The 25,211-nt window shown below is 34.3% G+C and overlaps 1 non-coding gene across 2 annotated transcripts; it reads right to left on the reverse strand.

Annotated features, from left to right (window-relative positions):
* Nucleotides 1-2,804: 2,804 nt before the first annotated feature.
* LOC18425625 (large ribosomal subunit protein uL15x) lies at nt 2,805-18,859 on the reverse strand. 2 transcript variants are annotated; one of them, XR_016054799.1, is made up of 2 exons: nt 18,351-18,859; nt 2,805-3,037 (listed from the first exon to the last, which is right to left on the reverse strand). It is a non-coding gene; the product is annotated as a large ribosomal subunit protein uL15x (transcript). The 2 variants fall into 2 exon arrangements; XR_016054801.1 differs by having other exon boundaries at nt 2,805-3,067.
* Between the last annotated feature and the right edge of the window lie 6,352 nt (nt 18,860-25,211).

A 25,211-nucleotide genomic window follows, 5' to 3' on the forward strand; every position in this document is an offset into this window, starting at 1 on the left:
TTATGTTGTTATGCTAGATTAAGGGTCATATCCTCATCAAGACCATAAGTCCCCTTTTTTTTTGTAACTATTTCTATCAATGTCCATTTGAGCCTCCCTCTTGTCCTTTTAGAACCTTCTACTTGAACCAAATCACAATTAGTTATTTAATTAGAAAAATGGATCTCAATTCTTGACCTCCCTGATATAAAATAGAGCTAATTTTCTGATATACTTGTTTCATGCCTTAGTTGTTGCTTAATTATTTTTTCATAGAGCTTCATAATATGGCTCATAATACAATTCTATAACTCTTTTGTCAAAAATACATTTGTTCTTGTAAATAGGTACCATTAAGGATGAGATGGGTCAGATCAGGGCTGGATTTAACCAGATCCGGATCCAGATCCGAATAGTATACATCAGATCCAGGTCGAATCCAAGTTCAAACTGGATCTTGGATATTAGATTCAAATCCGAATAGTAATCGAATTTGGATCTGAATATTATACATCGAATCCGAACTATATATACGATTTAAAAATTATATATATATAAAATAAAATTACTGTTGCAAAAAAATCCATTGGATTTAGATCTGGATCCGGGTCAAATCTGGATCGAATCCACCTGCACACAGATCCAATCTAGATTTCAATTCGGATGTAGCTTTTGGATCTAGATTTTGGGTCCATACCTGGATCTGAATGGGGTATGAAATCTAAGTTTTGGATCTGGATTGGGTCATTTCTCACCCCTGGGTACCATAGCAAAAAAAATTATTCCTCTAGTAGTTTCTTTGTTTTCAATACCTTGTTGAACAATTTAGCCGGCCAGCATTTGCCAATCTCCCCCATGCATTTCCAAACCTCTTTCGGGACTCTATCTTATCCTAAAGCCTTTCACCTATTCATCATTCTCAAAGTTTCTTTCACTTTAGGAATCTTAATCTTGCGAATGTACTTATGAAATCTACTCTTATTTATGTCAAAGGTTCCTCCTAGCGTTGTGTTCTTATTGTATTTATCATTTAATAATTTTTGAAATATGAACTTTCTACTTTTGTTGACCTCGTTATCCTTCACCAAGAACATGAGATGCGCACTTTTAATTCATTTAATATAGTCTAAACCCTACACATCCTCTTTCTCATTTTTGTTACTTTGAAGACATCTTTTTTACCTCGTCTTTTTCTCAGTTTATTGTATACATTATCATATGCTTTAACTTAAACCTTAATATTTTTTAGTGTTTTTCTTTACAATTTTATATTCATCTAAGTTTTCATCATTGCTAATACATTGTCAAGTTTTATAAGATGTTTGCTAATAGGCTTTTAAACCTCATCACTTCACCACCACATTCTCCTATCGAAATTCTTTTCCTTCCACTCTCCTAAAACTTCTTTTGCCACTTTATTAACAAAGTCAATCATTTCATTCCATATAACACTAACCTCACACTTAGAATTCTATGTTCATTCTTTTACCAATATACGCCTAAATAAGTCTATTTTCTCTTCCTTTTTTCAAATTACCCCACCTAGTTTTTGGATATCTATTAATCTCACATAATAAATTGTTTTCTTTATGGTGAAGAATGGATTTATATTGGGCATTCATAAATAAATATAAAGTTCAAGGAAAAAAAATATTAAAGTAAAAAAATAAAATGAAGAAAAAAAGACCAAGCAGCTTGCATAAGTTTAGTAATAAACACGAATTATAGTCCAGGCGCACCAAATTGGCTAAAATCAGTGGAACTTAGCAAACCAGTTATCAGATGATGGGGCCGTGTGTATCAGTCAATACAGTCTTTACATACGCGGACTCCTAAATCCCTCTTAGAACTGGATTATGGATCTGAAATTAACGGGTCAAAACTATCAACCATAACTAACATGAATCTGAAGAAAATAAAAAATAAACTTTAAACTTCAAAACTACACAATTTTAACCTGCCATTTTATGCCATTCATCAACCCCTTGAAAATAATCTAACAATTTTAAAAATTAAAATTCCTTTTTTATATCCATGATTGTAATGGCCACCATTCCTCTGAATATTTAACTACTGAAATCATTTATAAGATGAATTTTAGGAAGGAAAATTGTTTCATTCAAGCTGGACCGCATTTCTACATATACGGTCCCGAAAGTGTAAATCATCCATCTTAAAGATGGATAAGAGTAGGTGTTCCATCTAAAACCAATAGAAACTAACAGTCCAAATGTTCTCTTACTAGAATTATTATTTCTAGCTTTTAAAATTTATTTATTTTTTCATATTCATGATCTCCTTATTAGAAACTACATGTCTTTAAAAATCCATCTCAAAAATAGATTTAGTAAGAGGCCCAGATTATAACACATGCAAGCTTGGCCGCATAGAATCGGGATCCTTTTTGGAAGGGTAGGCCAATATGGGCACACGAAAACTTTTTCCTCCAGATACCGGTCCCTCAAATTTTTAATCATAAATTTACTCAGGTGCTCTAAAATTGAAAATTTGTGATCATAAATTTACTCGGATGCTCTAAAATTGAAAAACATCATCGATCCTCATTCCCATTCGAGCTAGTTCAAATACTGCCAAGAATGTATGTTGTTGCAGTTAATAATTTGAAACGAGTAGCGCGATAAGATTCTTGTATGGAGCGCTTAGAAATGGACTTTCTCAAGTCATTCCAATAGCAGACCCAAGAACATCAACAATGGACTAGAGCTCCATCTATTAAAAGCAGCTTTTTCCCAATCGCCAGCAGAGCAACTAGATCTATCACTCACATAGATATGGGTAATCACCAAAGGATAAAAACACTCTCATTTGATAATCAAACACAATAAATCAAATATGCCGCACGATTAAGCTTCAACAATTTTCAATCAAAATGGTCCTACCATTGCAAAAAATAAATCTTTGAATAAGGGTTCAAGCATGTCCCGCTCTCGACCACAAATCTATGGATCGCAGAAACATTAAGCAGCTAACTAAGGATGATGCAAGATTCTGAAGGCCATGCAACAATTTCCCAGTATCCACTCAACTTTGGGGGAGTCTGCAGCAACAAACCATAATATTACTTCGCCTTCACCAAAAATCCTTCCATTAATATATCATACAACAAATAATAACAGAATGAAAACAATAAAGGCCGAAAAGATATTTGTAAACCCATTATAGCAATGATGGCACAGATTGCAAGAATATTTTCTATAAGGACCCTTGTACTGTGTGAACCCAAATAAATGATAAAAGCAGTGAATTAATAATGGTAAAACCATCAGGAACGCGTCAAGTACTTAAGACTTGCTGAAGATAGAATATCCATCAGATAATTCATGAATCTAGACATTTTTAATCTATCAGAGGACACTGGCAACAATTTGATGCACTCCGAGAGTACCATGATTGTCATAAACACGCTGCAGCAGTGGCATTGTGCATTAAAGCACTTAATAATGACCTAGAAGTACAACAATTCAACACGACCATGGGCATGTCAAGATAGTTAGGACCTCGAGCAACATGTTCTCTCTTTCTCAATAATTGGCTCAGACTGGCATTATTGGCACATCCAACAAGCAAATACAGCAAACAAAAAAGAAAAAAATAGGCCCAGAAAATAAGAAAAGAAAGGGTTTTGGTGGCTACTTGTTGATAAGCACCATCACAAAAGAGAGGCATCCATGAATAGAGGAGATCACCAAGCTGTACACTTTTCACCACAAAATGGGAGACAGAAAACCAGTTCTGTTCCCAAATTTTGGTGCATCCAAATGGGGTCTTTAAGACTAGGCAGTGACTGGCAAAGTGAAAATAGCAACACAGATCACCGCATGATCCAGAGAGCATTATACAAAAAGAATCCTGCAGTCTAGATACTTGGAACCCCACGTATTTGCACAAAACCTTGTTTTCCTAAAAAGCATACAGAGCATATCAAATAATCCAAAGGAAGACTAACTGCCATAAATACCAATTGATCGGCAAGCTTGACCTGAAACCATTAGTATCTGTTGCCTATGATGCGTTTTAGGAGTAAAAGATGTACGTATTGGAAACAAGTTATAGGTGGATACCATTAAGATATCAGACAATACCCCAACCTTCATGTTCCAAAGACATGCATGAATGGAGCAAATAATATATCCAACCCTCGTCACTGAACATGATATGCAATGTCTGAGGGACCCACTAAAATGTAGACAAAGAAAGCAAACAAACTCCCATTCAGAATCACCTACAGCCTGAGTTTTGAAAAGGGTAAAAAAAGACAAGCCGCAAATTGAGAATATGAACCCCAAAAAGATCCACCTTCATGTTCCAAAGAATTGCATGGATGCAACAAATAAAATATCCCACCTGTGCTCACAGAACATGCCCCGTACCGTATGAAGAGACTAAGAACAGGTAGACAAAAGAAAGATAATAAAAGGCCAAGCTACAAGGTTGAGAATAAGACCCCTACATAATCCATAGTGACTTTAAAGTTTTAGAACATACTTCCTCATTCATGCAAAAAAAGAAAAACCATCTATATGGTGAGGCAAATAGAATTTTTTGAACACCTCCTTCACTCCTAAAACAAGTAGCAAAGAGCGAATACTAACAGAGACCAATGCAAACACTGTCCATGACGCACAAGACAAAACCCATTGGAAACAGATCATCCACCTCGTATAGAGAATACCAGTAACATTGAAGACCATAAAACATAAAAGACTAACTAAAACAAAATACATGAAATAGAAACCCAAAAAAAATATGGATTAGCATATATAAATATGAAAAAAAATTATTTACTGACTTTTGCGAGTGGAAATGTTACCTTGGCTACTATGGGCATAGAATACCAAAAAAATGTATCCTATTTACACCATCAAGTTAATAAATAAAAAAGCAATCCCACAGGTATACATAATGTTAGAGACTATGCAATGCCTACGAGAGAAAATGAACAGTATTTTCACCCATAGGCTCGCGCCGTCCGATTTTTTGGACAGCGTGAATTAAAAGACTGCAACAGACCTACAGACATAGCATGTCTGTGGTGGTATTTTTTCATGCAAAAAAACACGGGAAACCGCCACGGCTCCCACAGATCCATAGCGGTTTTAAGGCAAAACCGCAAACGAACATAGCATGTCCGTGGCAGAGCAAAACAATACTCAATTTCGCCTATAGGCATTTTTAAGAGTTTTCCATACATTTCCATACATCTATATAACTATCTTTTTATGCATTGAAATATGAACAAGGATTATACATTATATTTTTAATAGAAAATAATACTTTTGCAACAATTCAAGTATGGTAGAGGCATAAACAACCATCGAAAAGCTAATTGCCATCATCAAATTCAATATTTAATATTTTTTTAATTGAATTGAAGTTTTGGATTCAATAGGTAACAAAATATTCAAGGTCAAATGAGCTCGAGTTGCAAAACCAAGCAAGAAAAGGGGGTTGGACGAACATTAATTTGATATTACAAATGTTGCAATTCGATAGTTTGAATTTTTCATTTTGAAAGGTATTCTGAAGCTTTTATGGGAAATTTATCAAAATACCGATGATAGGTGAAGTATTTCACATTTTCCTCATCTTGTTTGATTTAATTCCAAAATACCCGTAAAAAAGACACATGATCATGAGAAGAAAGAGATGCAAATCATAGGTATTTGATGATTTTCTCTTTTAATATGTATTTTGAAAGGACGAGAAAGAAAGGAGGACCAGATTTGCAAACCAAACCCCCCCCCCCCCCCCCCCCCCGGGCGGGGAACACTATTTACATCTAAAAATGTGCCGGACTCAGTGGATTCCAACACAAAACCCCAAGAGTAACTGGTTTGGAATACAATAGGGTCCCAACCATGTTTGGCCCCTCTGAAACTGGCAGGCACGCTCCGGATTCACGGATCAGAAAATTACCACTTGAGATTTGAGCATGCAGTATATTTTGGTCAAGAAGAGCAAAAAATATCAATCAAACTCAAACCACAATTACCAAGATGACCTAACCTAGGTGGCAATTCTGTGCTCCAGGAGAGGAGAGGTATCTTCAAGAAATCTCACTTTTTAAATTTTTGGATCTCAATCCCCACTTGGGAGCAATCCCAACCTTTTGAAGATTACAGCATTTAAGATCTATATGATTTAAATAGTCTAGTCTTAAAATAGTTCCATTGTTTGAGATTACACTGTTTAATTCTAGTCCTTACTGGAAATTGTGAAATTAAACAGTATACCCTAATTTCTTGCACTATTCCAAAAGGCTGGCAGTGAGAGCCCCAAAAGTTTAGGGCCAAGATCCCCAAAAAGGTTGGATCGAGATCCCTAAAACAAGTATTTGTATTGATGGCACACCATACCATAGGGTTCTTCTAACCCTTCACGATCCTGCCTTTGATTCCTGTATTGCTTCTGATCTCTCTCCTCATTCCAACCACTATGGCTCAAATCATAATCAGGATTCAGATTATGAACTTCCAAGCAAGGTACATGCAATCATGCTCAAAAAGAAACAAAAATCGTCGCCAGGTTGCCTATCTATGCACATTTCACCTTGAATGCCTTTCTGTACCTAAACTTGGAACCCAAACTTCAACATACATGGATTACAGCATACTTCCCATAAACTAGTCGGAGACTGGCACACTAAATGTTAGATATTGCAGCACTCAATTTTGTCCAGATGCTACCAAACCCCCTATACATCCCAAATATAGAACAACACATGTCGCAATACTTAAACATGTAGGTTTTACACACCTCAAATATTGAAAAGGCACCGACGTTTTTCTTTTATGACAAAAAAGCCTTCAAAATTTTAAACACTATGGTTTTACTGTGGATCCAATAATTGAATGAAATTATCCGTCAGACTAAAACTGAATGACAGTAAAGAGCAAAAAATGAACAATACTAAGTAAAACAAAACACACATAAAAATGGAGAAAAGAATCAAAAAATAAATAGCTCAAACAATGTCACTGCATTGTAATCAATAGCCTGTGATGTAGAGATCAACACTTAAGGCTTTTGTGATGAAGAAAAGAAAAGAAAGCTTTGTTGACATTTTGTGGACTGCATTTTCCCTTTGGTATTTGCAGGGGTATTTTGGGCAATTTTTCTCTATAATGGACTTTTATGGAATTTACAAGAAAGCCAAGGGGTTCCATTTTAATTTTGAGCATAGGAAAATTAGGAGGGAAAGGCTAGAATTCGAATTTAAATTTTGCTTAGGAAGAGGTATTGTGCATGGGCACTATGTCCATTAATACTACTAGAAACTTCAATTGTGCATGGCTTGGGAAAAGGTATTTTGCATGACTTGGAAAGCTAAGAGAGAGCTTTGACTTAGAAGCCATGCCGACTTAGAAGCCATGCCAAGTCTACTAAAAGAGGAAGTCCTTACCCTGCTGGAATCAATGTATTTTGGTGTAAAATTCCAGAAATCAAGAACTGAGTCCCCAATTTGGGGTGCCCTAGGACCCTCTTACAAACCATTGAAGCTAGGCTTTGTTAGCTTCAATGCATTGTCTATGAATCACAGTTAAAATCCCTTGGGGCCGGTTTGGTTCCTTGGAAATGGGCCAGTATGTCCTGTTTGGTTCCCAAAGAGGACAAAATTGACATTTCTTGGGGATTCCTATATTCTCATTTTAAGGGCTCGTTTGGTTCCTTGGAAATGAGACTCATGAGGAACTGTGTATCCTGGAATTGGCATTTCCTGAAAGATGGGTGTATGCCAGTGGTTTAAAAAACGGATCGGTGCCCCGGATCGGGCGCCCAAAAAACCCATTCCGACGACAATTCGGATCTGGAATCGATCAGATTAAGCCTTAAAAAAAATCCAAAAAATTTATTAAAATTCATTATAAATGTTGTTTTTTAGGAATCCAATAAGAAATGGGGGTACTACATTATTAACTTTCATTTTTTTCATCAATTTACGAATATTGAGATGTTCTTGCCCTGTATGACGTATGTTAACCATTAAATTTACATCACACAAAAAAAAATCATAGAATTATCATAGATAAAGTATACAATCATACATGGACTACAATAACGAATGGATTAAATCGATAAAAAAATGGCCACTAAAATCTCGAATTGGCGGAAACCCTAATCCGCTAAAAAAATCCCAAATTCTTACAACCTAACTAACTATAATCCAAAATTATTACAGGCCTAACTAACTATAATATTACGTACTGAAATTGAAATTGCTAGTTTACATTTTATAATCATTTTATTATAAAAATTGTAACAAATCCAAAATATCGTATTATATCATCTAATTTAACATGTATTATTGACAACTATAAGAAAAACAGTACATTACATGATTTATAATACAAATAAATTACTAAATAAAATAAAAGATTTGGTTATCAATGTAGAAATTATTAGAATGCGTAACAATTTTCCAAATAACACTTTAATTTTTCAAAATTTTAATTTTTTAGGCTTCTAGAATAACTTTAGTGGAAGAGATTGTTGGTAGAGAGAGAGAGATTTCAAATGGCCTCATTTTATGAACCCTATCTTTAAATTAATATTCCTAAATTTATGTTAAAGATCACCATGTTATAAAAATAAAAAATATAATTAGACCATTTATTCCTAGGTTGTATTAAGAAATAAGAAATACCTTATATTTTTTTGACAAGAAATACTTGTTGTATTACCTTTTTTTTGACAAGAAAAATATGAAACTTGTTGTATTACCTTTTTTTTTTTTTGACAAGAAAAATAAGATGTTGTATTACCTTTTTTTTGCTTGTTGTATTACCTTTTATTTTATTTTTTGACAAGAAAAATAAGAAAATGATGCTACCAAGGTACCTTTGATTTTTTTTATACCTTTTATTTTATTTTTTTGACAAAAAATACTTGTTATATTACTTTTTTATTTTTGACAAGAAAAATAAGATGTTGTATGACCTTTCTTGTTTTTTTTGACATAAAATGCTTGTTGTATTACCTTTTATTTTTTTGACAACATTATTTTCTTCTTTTTGGAAACAACTTATTACCTTTTAATTTTTTTGACAACACTATTTTCTTCTTTTATTTTATTTTTTGAAAACAAAAATAAGATGCTAGATAATGCCTAAGTTCGAACTTGGGACATCTAAGACGAAATTGTAAGTGATAACCAATTGCACCACCACATCACGTAGTGTTTTGCTCTCCATAAGTATGGTATATATTGAATTACCATATCAACTTTTTGTTACCGTATTTGAATCCCATATTGAAGAAGTAAAAGGAGCTTGAGGAGAATAAATACCTTCTCAATACCTCACTTGTTAGCGTGTTTAGAAAAGTGGGCAGCGCGATGTAACATGTGGTACACGTGGCCTTCCTTACAAAAAGACCTTTGTTGCCCCAATGTTTAAACTACATTACAAAAATACCATCATCCAGTGGCTCGATGATTTATAGCTGATTAGTGATGTCATACTCCAATCCAGTGATTTAAAACTCGACCAGTCGAAACGGACTCGCCCGGTTCAACACGAGAATCGGTCACCCCTTGTCAATTCCGCTAAAAGGTAGACTTGCCCAGTTCTAGAGGAGAATCGCAGATTCTGAACAGTCAATCGTTCGAATGACATCACAGAATGGAGTATGACATCACTAATCGGCTATAAATTGTCAAGTCACTGGATGAGGGCATTTTTGTAATTTAGTTTAAAATCGATACAACAAAGGTTCTTTTTAAGGAAGACCACGTGTACCACATGCTACATCACACTGCCCACTTTTCTAAACACGCTAACGAGTGAGGTATTGAGGAGGTATTTATTCCCGTCAAACTGCTTTTATTTTTTCGATGCGAGATTCCAATACGGTAATAAAACATTGAGATGGTAATTCAATATATACCATTATTATGGAAAGCAAAACACTCGGTGAGGTGGTGATGCAATTGAACTTACGATTTTGTCTTGGACGTCCCAAGTTTGAACCCGGGCACTATCCAGCGTCTTATTTTTGTTTTCAAAAAAAAATAAAAAGAAGAAATAATGTTGTCAAAAAAATAAAAGGAAAAAAATAAAAATTAAAAGGTAATACTTTGTTTTCAAAAAAAATAAAAAGAAGAAAATAATAAAAAATAAAACGTAATACAACAAGCATTTCTTGTCAAAAAAACAAAAAAGGTAATACAACATCTTCTTATTTTTCTTGTCAAAAAAAAAAAAAGTAATATAACAAGAATTTTTTGTCAAAAAAATAAAATAAAAGGTATAAAAAAATAAAAGGTACCTTGGTAGCATCATTTTCTTATTTTTTTATTTTTCTTGTCAAATATAAATAAAAGGTAATACAATAAGCAAAAAAAAAAGGTAATACAACATCTTCTTATTTTTCTTGTCAAAAAAATAAAAGGTAATACAACAAGTATCATATTTTTTGTGTCAAAAAAATAAAAGGTAATACAACAAGTATTTCTTGTCAAAAAAATAAAAGGTATTTCTTAATACAACTTAAGAATAAATGGTCTAATTAGAATTTTTTTTTTTTTATAACAAGGTGATCTTTAACATAAATTTAGGAATATTAACTTAAAGATAGGGTTCATACAATGAGGCCATTTGAAATCTCTCTCTACTAACAATCTCTTCCACTAAACTTATTCTAGAAACCTAAAAAATTAAATTTTTGAAAGATTAAAAGTTATTTAAAAAATTGGTACGCATTCTAATAATTTCTACATTGATAACCAAATCATTTATTTTATTTATTAATTTATTTGCATTATAAATCATGTCATGCACTATTTTTCTTACAGTTGTCAATAATACATTTTAAATTAAATGATATTATAAGATATATTGGATTTGTTACTATTTGTATAATAAAATAATTATAAAATGTAAACCAGCAATTTCAATTTCAATATATAATATTATCGTTAGTTAGGCAGTAATAATTTTGGATTATAGTTAGTTAGGTTGTAAGAACTTGGGTTTTTTTTTAGCGGATTAGGTTTTCTGCCAATTTGAGATTTTAATGACCATTTTTTCATTGATTTAATCCATTCTTCATTTTAGTTCATGTATGATTATATAATTTATCCATGATAATTCTATGATATTTCTTTTGTGTGATGTAAATTTAAAGGTTAACATAAGTTCATCCAGGGAAAAAACATCTCAATATTCGTAAATTGATGAAAAAAATGAAAGTTAATAATGTAGTACCCCCTTTCTTATTGGATTCCTAAAAAACAACATTTATAATGAATTTTAATAATTTTTTTGGATTTTTTTTTAAGGCTTAATTTAATCGATTCGGCCGATTCCCGATCTGAATCACCGATTCACCGATCCGGATGGGTTTTTGGGGTGCCCGATCCGAGGAACCAATCCGTTTTTTAAACCATTGCTCCGATCTGTGACGTTATTCAAACAATTGACTGTTTAGAACAGGCGATTCTCCTCTAGAACTGAGCGTGTCTACGCTTTTTTGAGGAATCGACATGGAGTGACTGATTCCCGTGTCGAATCGGGCGAGTCTGTTTTGACTCGCCGAGTTTTAAATCACTGGTTGCAGGCTTTGCATATCTTAACTTCGCAAATTCACCTTAGCAATAATGAACATAATATTTATTCAAGTTACAAAGTCTACAAGGTGCTCCAACGCAAAAACCATTTATCCACTTTCCTAATTGCCATGAACTAAAAAGATGCTCTAATCTCATATTGGAAGTAACATGTACATTATAATCAAAATCTCTTGAGCATTAATCAAATCCCTATTCTCAGAAAAAACAACAGCTTCAAGGTAGTCTCTTTACCATTTACTCAAAAATATCTCAAAAGTACATTCACGTATGTAGATACCCCATTTTCAGCTGTGGAAATTCTAGGACACCAAAAATCCTAGGAATTTGACATTGACCCTTCCTGGACCTAAATTAAACCAAAACCCTAATTTTTGCCCTACCAAAAACTTTTATTCTGATTTAATCCACACTAGGGACTATGCTACTAAATTACACCCAAGTGCACCCTACTCCATTCCCCTTCTTTCTCTCTCCGCTCATCACCCCAAGTCCCAATACTATATGGGCCATCATTACACTCTTTCCCTCTTTCAAGTCTCAAACCGTCTCTATCTACTCATTCACCTCTCTCTTCATTAATTGCAACGTATCACTCCCCTTATCCCTCTCTCTCCACTCTTACCCCAAATCCCAATATTGTTTGGGGCATCATTACATCCTTTCTCTCTCTTCATCAAATGCTCATCATTACATACCCTTTCTCTCACTAATCTTACTCCACCTCACTCAACCTACCACTCCACCCTCTCTCCTACTCATGTGGACCCCACTACCTCTCTTTCTCTCTCCCTTGTGGCCCTCCCTCTTCCCCACGTGGCCTCTATCACTCTCTCTTTGCAATCATTTCTCTCCCACACCTCACTCCCTCACTCAGAGTGTGAGGTGTGGGAGAGAAAATGAGTGGAGAGATAGCGGCCACATGGAAGAGAGAGAGAGAGTGAGAGTGGAGTGGTGGGTTGAGTTAGATTTGAGAGAGGCCCACATGGGAATGAGAGGGAGGATGGAGTGGTAGGTTGAATGAGGTGGAGTTAGATCAGTGAGAGAGGGAATATAATGATGAGCATTTAATGAAAAGATAGAGAATGTAATGATGAGCATTTAATGAAGAGAGGGAGATTGATGATGGTCACATGACAAAGAGAAAGAGAGATAGTGGGGCCCATGTGAGTGAGAACGAGGGCAGAGTGGTAGGTTGAGCGAGGTGGAATAAGATTAGTGATAGAAAGGAAATGTAATGATGAGCATTTAATGAAGAGAGAGAAAGAGTGTAACGAAGAAAATTATCTCAAAAAAAAAAAAGGGTGCAACGAACAGAGAGAAAGTATTGGGACTTGAGGTAATAAGTGGAGAGAGAGAGAGAGAGATATGGGGAGTGATGCAAGGCAATTAAGGAAGAGAGATAGGTGAATGAGTTGAGAGAGATCGAGAAAGACGTTGATATGAGGGAAAAGGTGCAATGATGCCCCAAATAGTACGGGGACTTGCGGTAATGAGTGGAGAGAGAGAGAGATACTGTGAACTTTGTTGACGCCAATTGTTTCTCCGTTTTCGAAAATGATTACAGTTCCCTCACTCCAATGTCAGACGGTTAAACCACCTTTTTTTGGCCAATCAAATTTTGACGCAATTGCCATATGCGTCAACAGAGTTCCAACCTGAGTTGCGTCTGCCACTGCCTTAGAACGAAGGTGGATCTTGAGTTCGCTTCTTCGGTTCTTCCTCCTGTAAACACTTGTATCTTGCCTGGATTTATTGTTTTGGCCCCCATATCTTCCCTTTGAGGTCGCATGAGGTTGTTTTTACTAGGTTAGAATTTTGCTAGCAGTCTAAGTAGTGATGTATGGTTCTGTCTTCTTTTTTATGATATTATTAGTTATGTATGGTTCATTTCGGTATTTGGAAGGGTTCAAGTCTTTGAGGTGACCGTCTAGGGGGTTTTGGTTTTCATACGGTTTTCTGAACTGCGATCAGTGTGTCTACAACGTGTAACAACCAAAAAGAAGTACTCTCTTTCCCAAACCATCTGTAATTCCAATTGCTCCCCATGGTAGTCTAAAATGCAGTTAAAGAGAAAAAGAGAATGAGAGCATCAAGAGCCCACAAACATTGTTATAATTCCGAGTAAATGTTAGAGATATGCCTACACTATACTAGTCTCCAGCCGCTACTTCATGGCATAAGAAAAATACAAAAACATATTTGTCAGATGCACACGGGCATCGCTACAACAAGGAGTTTTCAAAAAACTCCTCGGCCACGCGTTCATGGTGACTATGATATGCATGAAATATCGTTCCTCAACTTCATCAAAAGTTGAATAGGAGCAGTAGACTACATTCGAGAACCCCAAAACTTGCTTGGAACATTCATGCCATGTCATATATAACTCAGGTCCATGGCCAACAAACACATCATATGCTCTTGGCATTGTCTGCAAAACACATGTCCAAAGTTTCCATCAAAAAGAAGTAGAGAGAGATAAAAGGGTCATAGGGATAAAAGGGACATCTGGTATCAGTTAATATCATCTAATCCACAACCATACTTATCGAATCCAGGTAGCCTTCTTCACATCATTCATCTTGAGGAAGATCTTGCTCATATTCACATCTGAGCCAATCACCATGCACGCTCGTGCAAAGTTTAAAGCAACACTCTCAATCCTGGAAATGGCCTAGCAAACCTCATCAATGTGAAAATTATTGACACGACTGAAGTTTTCAACTGCAGACCCTAGGTGTGCCACAACTTAAATCCAAGGTATTAGCCACTCCCCACTTTTTCCTCTTTGACTGCCGACTTGAATTTAAAAATGTTATTTTGCCCTTCTCACTAACCCTTGACTGTGTAGGGGTCCCAGGAATGTCCCCCTCTTCAAACTCAGTACCTCCATGATCACCATCCTAATTTCCAGCCATTGTTTGCTAGGCACCATTCTCAACAGGAAATCATCCACAAAATTGCCCTTCCATATAGATTGTCATGGCATGAACTTTGTCTGTCTATCCAATTTAGCCTAAGGTAGGTTGTACGGCTTCTAGGGAAAGTGATGGGTAGCAAAATCTCAGTCAATCAGTCAATCTCAACAGCGCGCTGTGACCTCGATCATTGAATTGCTTATGATTATTCTCAACTCCTCAAATGTACACATATCTCCAGCATTACTAATTGCCCACATTGTATAAGCACATTCCGGGGCCAAGCAGTTCAAGGGGAAACCATTTCCCCCTTATGAGGAGTTGAGCATCATCATAAGCAATTCAATGGCCAATGTTATTGATGCGAAGATACCAAAAATGGTCGAGCGGGATGTAATGCAAGAAGATAAAGAGATAGGTAAGCACAAGGGAAGATCAAGATGGTGATCATGAAGGTATGAAGGTTGAAGAGGTGGACAGTCCTGAGACCTCGACACAGTCAAGGATTAGTGAGAAGGAGAAATCGATATTTTCAACTGCAAGTAGGCAGTAAAAGAGGAAGAAGAGGGGAGTGGCTGATACCGTGGATTCGATTGCTAAAGTTGTGGTGCACATAGGGTCTGCAGTTAAAAACTTTAGTCGTTCCAATAATCCTCACATTGATCAGGTTTGCCAGGCCCTTTCTAGAATTGATGGTGTTGCAGATGTAGACTTTGCATGAGCATGCATGGGGAACTGCTCAGATGTGCATATGAGCAAGAACTTCCTTAAGATGAACAATGTAAAGAAGGTTGCCTGGATTCAGTTTAAGTATGGTGGTGGATCATATGATCTTGACTAATGTCACATGTTCCTTCTATCCCTATGATCCTCTCAGAGTCTCTACTTTTTTATGAAAACTTTGAACGTGTGTTTTTGCAGACAATTCCAAGGGTATATGGTATGTTTGTTGGCCGTAGACTTGAGTTATATATGACGTGGGTTGAATGCTTTGAGCAAGTTCCAGGGTTTTCGAATGTAGTCAATTGCTCCTATTCAACTCTTGATGAATATGATGGACGATTACATGCATATTAAAGTCACCAAGGACTTGGTCACCAAGAATCTGTGGCCATGCCGTTAAGTGCGAGTGTTTTGAAGACTCTCACTGTTGTAGCGATGCTCATGTGCATCTCAACAATATTATGTTGTATTTTTCTTATGCCATGAAGTAGTGGTTGGGAGTCACTAGTATAGTACAGGCATCTCTCTAACTTTTAATTTGAATTATAGGGATATTTGTGTGCTCCTAATGCTTACTCTCTTTTTCTCTCTAACTCCATTTTAGACTACAATGGAGGACCAATTGGAATTACAAATGGTCGGGGAAAGGGAGAATCTCTTTTTGGTTGTTAATGTGAATGTACTTTTGACATATTTTTTAGTAAATAGTAGAGGGAGGTTACTGCCTTGACTTTGGTGTTTCTTCTAAGAAAGGAAATTTGATTAATGCTTATGACATTTTGATCATAGTGTGCATTTTATTTCCAATATAGATTGGAGCCCCTTTTAGTTCATGGTCAACTAGGAAAGTGGATAAATGGTTTCAGCTTTGTGTTGGTGCACCTTGTAGACTCCGTAACTTGATCAAATATTATGTTCATTACTAAGGTGAATGTACAAGGTTAAAAACTTAAGACAAGCCAAGCATGCAACTATGTTCTTGTTTCTCATGATAGTTGTAAAACAACGAATAATGTTTGAAGGGGGCATGTTTCATAAAATTATGTAACAAATACTTCTTTTTGAGCAATTTGGGATTCACATGTTTCGTGAACTGTAATGTTCAAAGGAAATAATTTCACCTTTGCAAGTATGGATGTTATATTAGAAATTTTAAAAATAAACTCTTTCATTTTTGCGTCAAATTTTGGGTGTTGTTAGAAATGAGAAGGCAAGTTTGGCCATTTTTAAATGTCACCTCACTTGAACAAACACTAGAAAAATGATTTAATAATCACAACATTGTACATGGTTAATTTGTTTAAAAAATAATGATATTTCTAAATTTCCTGTAGAAACACCTTCCAATCAATCTGAATGGTTAATATGCACCTTTCTAGTCTCTACCAAATGCTATCCAAATAGCATACACCCCATCTTCCAAGAAATGCCAACTCCAGGAAATACCAATTCCAAGATACACATTTCCTAAGGAATCTCATTTCCAAGGAACCAAATGGGCCCTTATTTTCCACATGATTGTAAGCTATTTCTCTCTTTTCTCTCTGTTCTACATCATTATGCCCATTGCGTGAGGCAAAAATCAGCTAGGGCTTAGTCTCCAAATATAAAATAAATAAAAATCAAATCCCAAAGAGTAGCTACTGTACTACAAAAGAACAAGGTTCAATTCATTTTATTTTAAACAAAACGTGTCAAAGAACAAATAATAGGATTCTAATTAAAGGAATCAAACACAAGATGAAAACATCAATACATCCTTAATCCACAACAATGGAAAGATCCTAGCACCACCAACATCACCAGTGCCCATATATCGATCCTATATCCCAATAGCAGCCCATTTCAAAACATTCCATCCATTACTAATTATCACCACAAAACTAAAAGTATAACTTGTTTCAAAACATGTCTTCCAATTTCCCCATCAATGTCACAACATCTAAATTCAGATAACTAATCAGATAACCACCTAAATGATACCCCCAAGGACCCGAACTCTACATTTTTGCTTGTCTCAATCCAGACAAATAAAAACGATACATATGAAAGACCAAATGTCTACAAAAATCAAAATGAAAATTTAAAGTTGTATTTCCCTCTCAACCATGGATTCAAGAACATCAAGGAAATAGTACAACAATTAAAATAGTCATGCCCACGAATGGGCATTGTCTCAAATAGTGATCGAACTTGGACTCGCCCCATTGCCGGCTGAGCCAAGTACTCAGGTAAATCATGAAGCAATTAATAAAAACTAAAATATAAATTTTAACAATCTTGCATAAATGTTTCATATAATATAATTTTGATTTTTTGATGATGAATTGAGGGTTTTTCTTGACATATGTCCTGCTTTTAAATTTTCCTCTGTCTCTTCGGATTTTTTTGTAATGCCTTCAGTAATAAATCAATTTTTCTCCTAAATCCATATTTTATTTTATTTATTTTTCATCTTATTTGGTATTCTAATGTTGTTTTCAGTTTCATTTTCTTTTTACTATTTTATTTTATTTTTAACATATTTTCTGATTTATAACCCCCGATGGGGTCCATCACAATAAAACTTCTTTGACAATTCAGTCGTTCAGTTTTTTCACTTTCTACGTTTTTTTTTGTTTTTCTTGACGCTTCACCAATTTTGTGGGCTGCCATTTACCACATCTGTGGTTTTTGTATATTTTTACTACTATTGATACGAGTTAAAATTTTCTCAAAAAAACATATTTTCTTATTTATTTTTATTTTTTAGGACTTTTTCAGCACCGTGCACTACAGGATCTATTTCAAACCAAGACTAAACTTGCCTTCCTCCAAGAATCTAATGACTTCAAAATGCCAAAAAGAATAAAGAAATTTACTACAAAAAATAATAAATAGCAAATGCATGTAAAGAACTACACTTTCCAACAGAAAAATCACTCCCCAATTTTTTTTTAAAAAAAAAAAAAATTTCCAGCAAAGTAAAAACAAACTAAATATCCATTTTCCTACATAAATCCAAATGAAACTACATCCTAAAACTAAGTTCCAACCAATCATTCACCCACCATCAACAATAGATCCAAAACCAAATCATCAATCATAACAAGGGGAAAATAAAATAACGAAACTGAAATCAAAGAGATCAAAAGACCAACCTAAGCAGTAAGAACAACCGCTCCACCAGCCTCTTTAATCTTCTTCTCAGCCCTCTTCGAAACAAGCTTCGCTTTAACAAGAAGCGGCTGGGGCGGAAGCTCCCCCTTTCCCAAAACCTTAAAATATCCATACTGAGTCACGTCTAGCAAAGGAGCTTCTCCACTCTTCTGAGTAGCAATAGCCTTAGGCTTCGCCTCCTCCGGCAAAAGAGACCAGAGCTTGTCTACATTGACAATGGGGCAATAAAACTTGTTTCTTAGCTTGTGAAAATACCTCATCCCCACCTTCCCGAAATACCCAGGGTGGTATTTGTCAAAGAGAATTCTATGGTGGTGCAGTCCACCAGCATTTCCTCGTCCGCCAGGGTGCTTCCTGTGCTTGCCTATGCGGCCATGGCCGGCGCTCACATGGCCTCTTTTCTTTCTATTCTTCTTGAACCTCGTAGTCATGGCTCAGAAACAGTGATTTAGGGTTTTACTCGTTTCAGGGGTCTAACTGTATGAACCTTGGGCATTGAAGAAGGGGGGAGAAATGGAATTTATAGGTGACCTAAGGACGATAAGGAGCGGCTCAGATGTTTCGGTGAGGAAGTAGGAGATCTATTTTGGGCCATTCATTCCAATATGTGATCGCCCCAACGGTTGGGCGAGTCTGGATGCCACCGCTGATACTATTATGATTTGGAGGCATCGTAATTAGGGATGGTTTATGAAGAGGCTTTTTTTCTTTTTCTTTTTTTTTTTTTTTTTCTTTTTCGTTTTTTCTTTTTTTTTTTTTTTCTTTTACCTAGAGGTCACGAGTATTTTCACTTTGAATTTATCTTACCTATTTTTGGAATTTAAAAGACAGTGGCGATTGTGACTTTTTTTTTTTATTATTTATTTATTTACAAAAAATAAATAATTTCTTTCTATACTTTCACGAGTAATTATTGCAATTCTTTCTTTTTCATATTTTGTTGGGCTTCTTTTGGGTCAATTTATTATTGGTGCCTAAAATACCTCAATCAGGTACTTAAGCACTAGATAGCATCCGAACTTTTTTTTTTTGAAAAATCAATCCGACACTTGCATTGCTCAACCAAAAATCCTATTTGTGAGACCGCCATTTTTGTGGTCTAGCACTTGAAATACCACTCACGCTCAAAATACTAACAAAAAATAAAAGTTTTGTAAATACCCTATTTTATTTTTTATTTTGTATCTTGAATTGGTTTGGCACTTCAGCTCTGATAAGTTGCCAAATGTTCGTCCTATATTTGGAGTGCTGGATGTACATTATTATAGATAAGTTAATCTGGAGCTTAAACTTTCTTATCAAAATTTAAAAACGTAAGAAAAAAAAAAATTCAAAATGGAGTTTGGTACATGAAGTACCAGATCTATAGGAGCAAGGGTATCTTGGAAATTGACAAATGAGACCCAGTGTGAATATAAAAAACGAAGAGATCATTTTTTAATTCCAATAAAACTAAAAAGATTTTTTACTTTGCCAAATAAATATTATACTTCTGCAGGAAGAATTTACTCCCTCAGGTAAATTCCAACTTAGCGTTACTTTTAAGATCCCAAAATTTAGGGATGTGACCTTTTTATCCTATAGGTTAGCCTCAGAAGATTTTCTATTTGTACCTTCTATGCACTTCAAAAAAAATAATGGCTTTGAGATAGAACAACTATTATCCAGTTTCAAATTTAGGTGTTAGAAAACTCAAATTTTAGGTTTCCTTATCATCTAGCAATTCTTGAGTGGTTCCTAAAATTTCATATTAAAAAATTAGGTGTTAGAAAACTCAAATTTTAGGTTTCCTTATCATCTAGCAATTCTTGAGTGGCTCCTAAAATTTCATATTAAAAAAACCTCCCAAGTGGGTATTTTGACCAAGGGAGTAAAAGTAAATTATGCTTTTTATTAAGCATAGTATATGTTATCTTTTGGGGAAAATATCTCTTTGGTTTTTATTTTTTAACTTTAATATCTCAAGAGACTAAAGAATTAAAAATATTACTTGTACAAAAAAGGTCTTCATCTTTTCTATATTACAACCTCCTGGATCCTTTTGATTATAAATTTTTGACGCAAACAAATATTAAAATGACACTCTATTCAAACTCCATTTATCTCTCTCTCTAAAACTTCATCTCTCTCTCTCTCTCTCTTTGTTTCTTGGTGAGTTTACCGGCCAAAGGGTTTATTAGCTCGAGCTCGAACATGAACACACCTTCTTATGTATGTGAGAGAGATGGAGTTTGGATTTTAGAGAGAAACGGAGTTTAGATTTTAGAGAGAGATAGAGTTTGAGTTTTAGGAAGAGAGATGGAGTTTTGAAAGAGACAATGATGTGAGAAAGAGAGATGGAGTTTTGAGAGAGAGAGACGAAGATGTGCGAAAGAGGTGGAGTTTTAGAAAGAGAGATAGAATCATTTCATAAGTTGTTGAGGTCAGTAATACATGGTAAAAAGGGTTTAGGGGGTTGAAAGATAGAAAAGATTGAATCTTTTTGTTTATAAGTAATATTTTCAATTTTTGAGTTTGATGAGACATAGAAGTTAAAAATAGAGGATAATATGATATTTTCCCTATCTTATATATTAAAACATGGTAATGTGTTTTACATTTGTTTCCCCATCCCAAAAAAAACCATTCCCCAAAAAATGTATTTTTTCACAATTATTTCACTGAAAAAGTGTTTTATCTTTATAGCAGGTGTGGACTAAAAAGTTGTAAAGTCACAACGAAACTTTGTAAGAAGATGCCTTTTTCAACCCTCTCATTTCTCATGTTCGATTTTATCATGAAATGGAAAATATTTTCCCAAATATTATACCTGGTTGCCCCTTTTTATTTATCGTATTGCTCCACCTTTCCGGCATTGCAAACACCTAGCCCATTGCCACTTCTAGAGGAGACCTCTAAAACTAGCGAACCAGGATTATATAAGCAATTAAGCATTTGTTTTCCTTATGTAGGAATTAAGTCAGGATTGCAGTTGTCGACATCCAACAAGCTTATACTTGTCTTCAAGGATAGAGTGGAAATTTATCAAATTATACCTACAAGTTAAACTATCTAACAATTTACGTAATATCTATTTTGATAAATTTCAAAACCCATATTGATGCATCACTTATAAGGCTATTTGCAATTTTCAATTTACAATTAAACCAAAAAATATCGGTAATATGTTAAACAATTCAAACCTTTGTGCATTTTGATAGATTTTCCAAAATAAAATGTTGGCGTGAATTTTCAAAATTCAAAAGCAGTTGGAGGAGTGAACCACTAAGAAAATAAAATAAAAAGTAAACAGAGAGAAAAAGAAAAAAGGGAGGACATTCAAAACAAAAAATGGATAAGTATACTATGATAAAAACAATACTACTCGCTTAACAATGCAACAAAAATATGCATCACACCAACCACAACGTAACATAATAACCGACCTTAAAAGTTTATTGCAAAATAATAAGCTTTTATTTATGTATGGATGAGGTTTGTATACAGTTGAGGCTCTAAATAATCAAAGTAAAGCGTACCTTCAAATAGTATTGAGAAATGTGGTTTCAATATTGGAAGTCTTTGTGATAGCCTTAAAATATATTTTCATCTTTAAATATAAAATTTAAAACTTAAAAAAATAATGTAAATCGAGCAAATCTATGAAAAACTTGAAAATTGACGGTCAAAAAATGCGTTACACGATGCACTATTTCCAAAACTTAAAATGCATTTTTTCTCATGTCCATGCATCCTGAGGTCGAGATGATCAATTTAAGGATATTTAAGCATCAAAACAACCTCTTTTAGTGAAATTTTTTAGACACACTCTAATTTTATTGTTTAGAGCCTCGCTCTATATAAACTTTTTCTTTTGTTTATTACCTCATGTTAAACATGCCGGTAGTTTAGGACAAATACAAGGGAGAAAGGGAAAAAGAGAGATGCAAAAGCTCACCAACCGTTCCATTTTAAACCATCAACTACCACTTTTTTGAAAAGCCACCAACTATTACTTCCTACTTCATTATGTATTGGGAAAACTATTAATCCTATTTTTAGGATTAAACTTGTCTACCAAGGAACTTCAATCCTAGAAATGAATTACTGTAACATTTTACTCTAAAGAAGTAAAAAATATTTATGCTCTATGAGGAGCATTTTCTCCCTTTACTCCCTCGGATAAAACTTAATTTATAATTTTTTTTTGTAGCCTTGAATTTTGGGGGTTTTGTAACATTTTCAACATATATCAACCTAATGAAAAGTAAAAAAACAAACGCGCTTTGTACATCTTATGATTAAACAATGACTGTCAAAATTTTGGATTGTTAGATTTAAGTGACAAAGAAATCAATATTTACAATTTATTATAGATGTTTTTAGTAAATGCTAAAAACCTCAGATAAAAAAAAATTCATTCTAAATAGCTATTTCTCCCTAGGAGCAAATGTATAGTATGCTCCTTCAAGAGCATATGCTATTAGACTAATTTGCATTTGCAGTTGTAGTGCCGCGAATCTAATCATTACGCGGGTACTCGCATACGAGCTGGGAAGAAACATACTGTAACATCTTGCAAATGGCGAAACATACTGTAACATCTTGGAAGTGGCAATGGAAATGCAATGTGAAAAACAAGGGTGTGGTTTTCATAAGGTTCCAACCATAAACAATCCAATTAAGGTACACCCTCAAATTTTATCATAATATATAGTTTTGATGTAAAATATTTTTAGGATTATCTCAATATTTAATTTTATATTTAATTATAAAATTTAAAATTTAAAAAATAGTTAAAATCAAATAGATCTATAAAACATATGAAAATCTAAAAAATGGATGGTGTAGATACTATGTTGTAAGATATACTATTTATAATACTTAAAATTATTTTATTTTTTATATTCATACATCTTGATGTCGAGATGTTCAATCATATGGATTTTCAACTTTAAAATACCTTTTTTCAATGGATTTTTGAGATGCATCCGTAGTTTAAATTTATGTAAACTTTTTTCAAAAAAACAATTCCAAATCTCTATTCTTAGAGAATGCGACCCATCTGACCCGTTCATTGTCTAGAATCTACAGTTGCTGTCCACATGCTGTACCAGTCACCACCTGAGCTTTTCCAATCATATGTATTTGACGTGGCTCTATACGACTTGACCATCTATATTTCGTACAAGAATCTTACGAGGGTGAGAGGTTTGTATAAGGTTGCTTCCTTACACTGTAGAAGTAAGGCGCACCTTTAAATTTCGATTAGAAATATCATTGCAGTGTCAAAAAAACTTACGATAGCTTAAAAATCTATTTTTATCCCTATTCATAAAATTTAAAAAGCTAAAAATAGTATATAGATCTAATAAATTAATAAACACTTAAAAATATTGAAAATAAATGATCCAAATAAAATTTTAGAATATGCACTATATTTTAGACGTAGAATTCCTTTTTTCTTCATTCACATATTTTTCAAGTTATTGATGGTTAATTGGAGGGTACTTCAACACTCGAATACTCTGTTTAGTGGGAATATTGAGGTGCACTTTATTCCAACAGTATAAAGTTGCAATCTTATATGAACTTTTTTTCGTATCAATGTGGATCCCAAGCCACTCAATTTCACATAAAAAAAAAACTAGAGTTATGAAGATTTTCTTTTATTAAATATAAACAATTTTACTTCCTCGTAACCATACGGTCTTCATATTTTCAATTGAAATAAAAAGCACAAGAACACACCAAGAATTTGTGCTCCACATAGATACAAATGCTCCTCAATTTAGATTAAGGACACTGTACTTTAGAAATTCCATTACTATTTAGACCATTTAAATGGCATTTGCCTCTGGATGTAAATTTGTTTTCTTCAAAAAAAAAAAGAAAAAAAGAAAAAAAAATGGTACGTTTTTTAATTGGGTGTGGTTTGTATAAATGTGAGGCTCTAAACAATCAAAATTGGACACATCTTCAAATAGTATTGAAAAATATTGTTTTAATATTAAAAATCTCTATGATGGCATGAAAATTGATTTTCAATATCTAATAATACAATTTAAAGTTAAAAAATATTACAGATCGAGTCGATATATGAACACTTGAAAATCTTGAAAATTGATGATCTAGATGATCGAATTGGGTGTTTTTCAGCATCAAAACAACTGTTTTTTTTAATAAATTTTCGAGACGCGCCTTAATTTGATTGTTTAGAGCGTCATACTTCGAATAGACTTTTTCCCTCTTGTCCCAAGCGGAGGACATTTTTGTCAAAGTGCGACGTTGAATTGAAGCATCCCTTCTCCCTATTTTGTGCCGGGTTGAAAATCTATCTTCCCTCCTACCTCAAGAAAAATCACAGGACACGTGTGCCACAACGCCGGCACATGCTCCTCTTCCCTCCATTAGATCGCCTACCGCCCTCTCTCTCTCTCTCTTCGTATTCATACCAAAATCCTCTTTCTAGAAATAATAGTTCTTATTTTGTGTAGCATGCTCTGTTCTTTATCATCCTCTAGCTTCAATTACTCCTTTGGTTTTGAGGAATGATGGTTTTCGTTTCTTGAATTTTTTTTTTTTGATTGAGATGAAGATTTCTGAGCTGTTTTCTTGGTCTACATGGAATTCAGGAGAGTAATTAAGCTCATTTATTTGTTATAAGGTCATTTATGAGCTGGGTTTTTTAGCTCAATGGCCTCTGGTATATTTGTGTGATGCCACGGGATCTGAGTCCTCTGTATTCTTTGATTCATTGGCCATTTTCTTGGATCTTGGTTTTGATTCATTTGCCATGTTCTTTCTGATTAAGTGGAGGTGGAATCTTGGGTAGTGCAAAAATGGCGTGGATTTGGTAAAAT

Source organism: Amborella trichopoda, chromosome 1 (genome assembly GCF_054954075.1).
Source record: "Amborella trichopoda isolate Santa Cruz 75 chromosome 1, AtrichopodaSantaCruz75HAP2 v2.0, whole genome shotgun sequence".
Classification (NCBI taxonomy): Eukaryota; Viridiplantae; Streptophyta; class Magnoliopsida; order Amborellales; family Amborellaceae; genus Amborella; species Amborella trichopoda.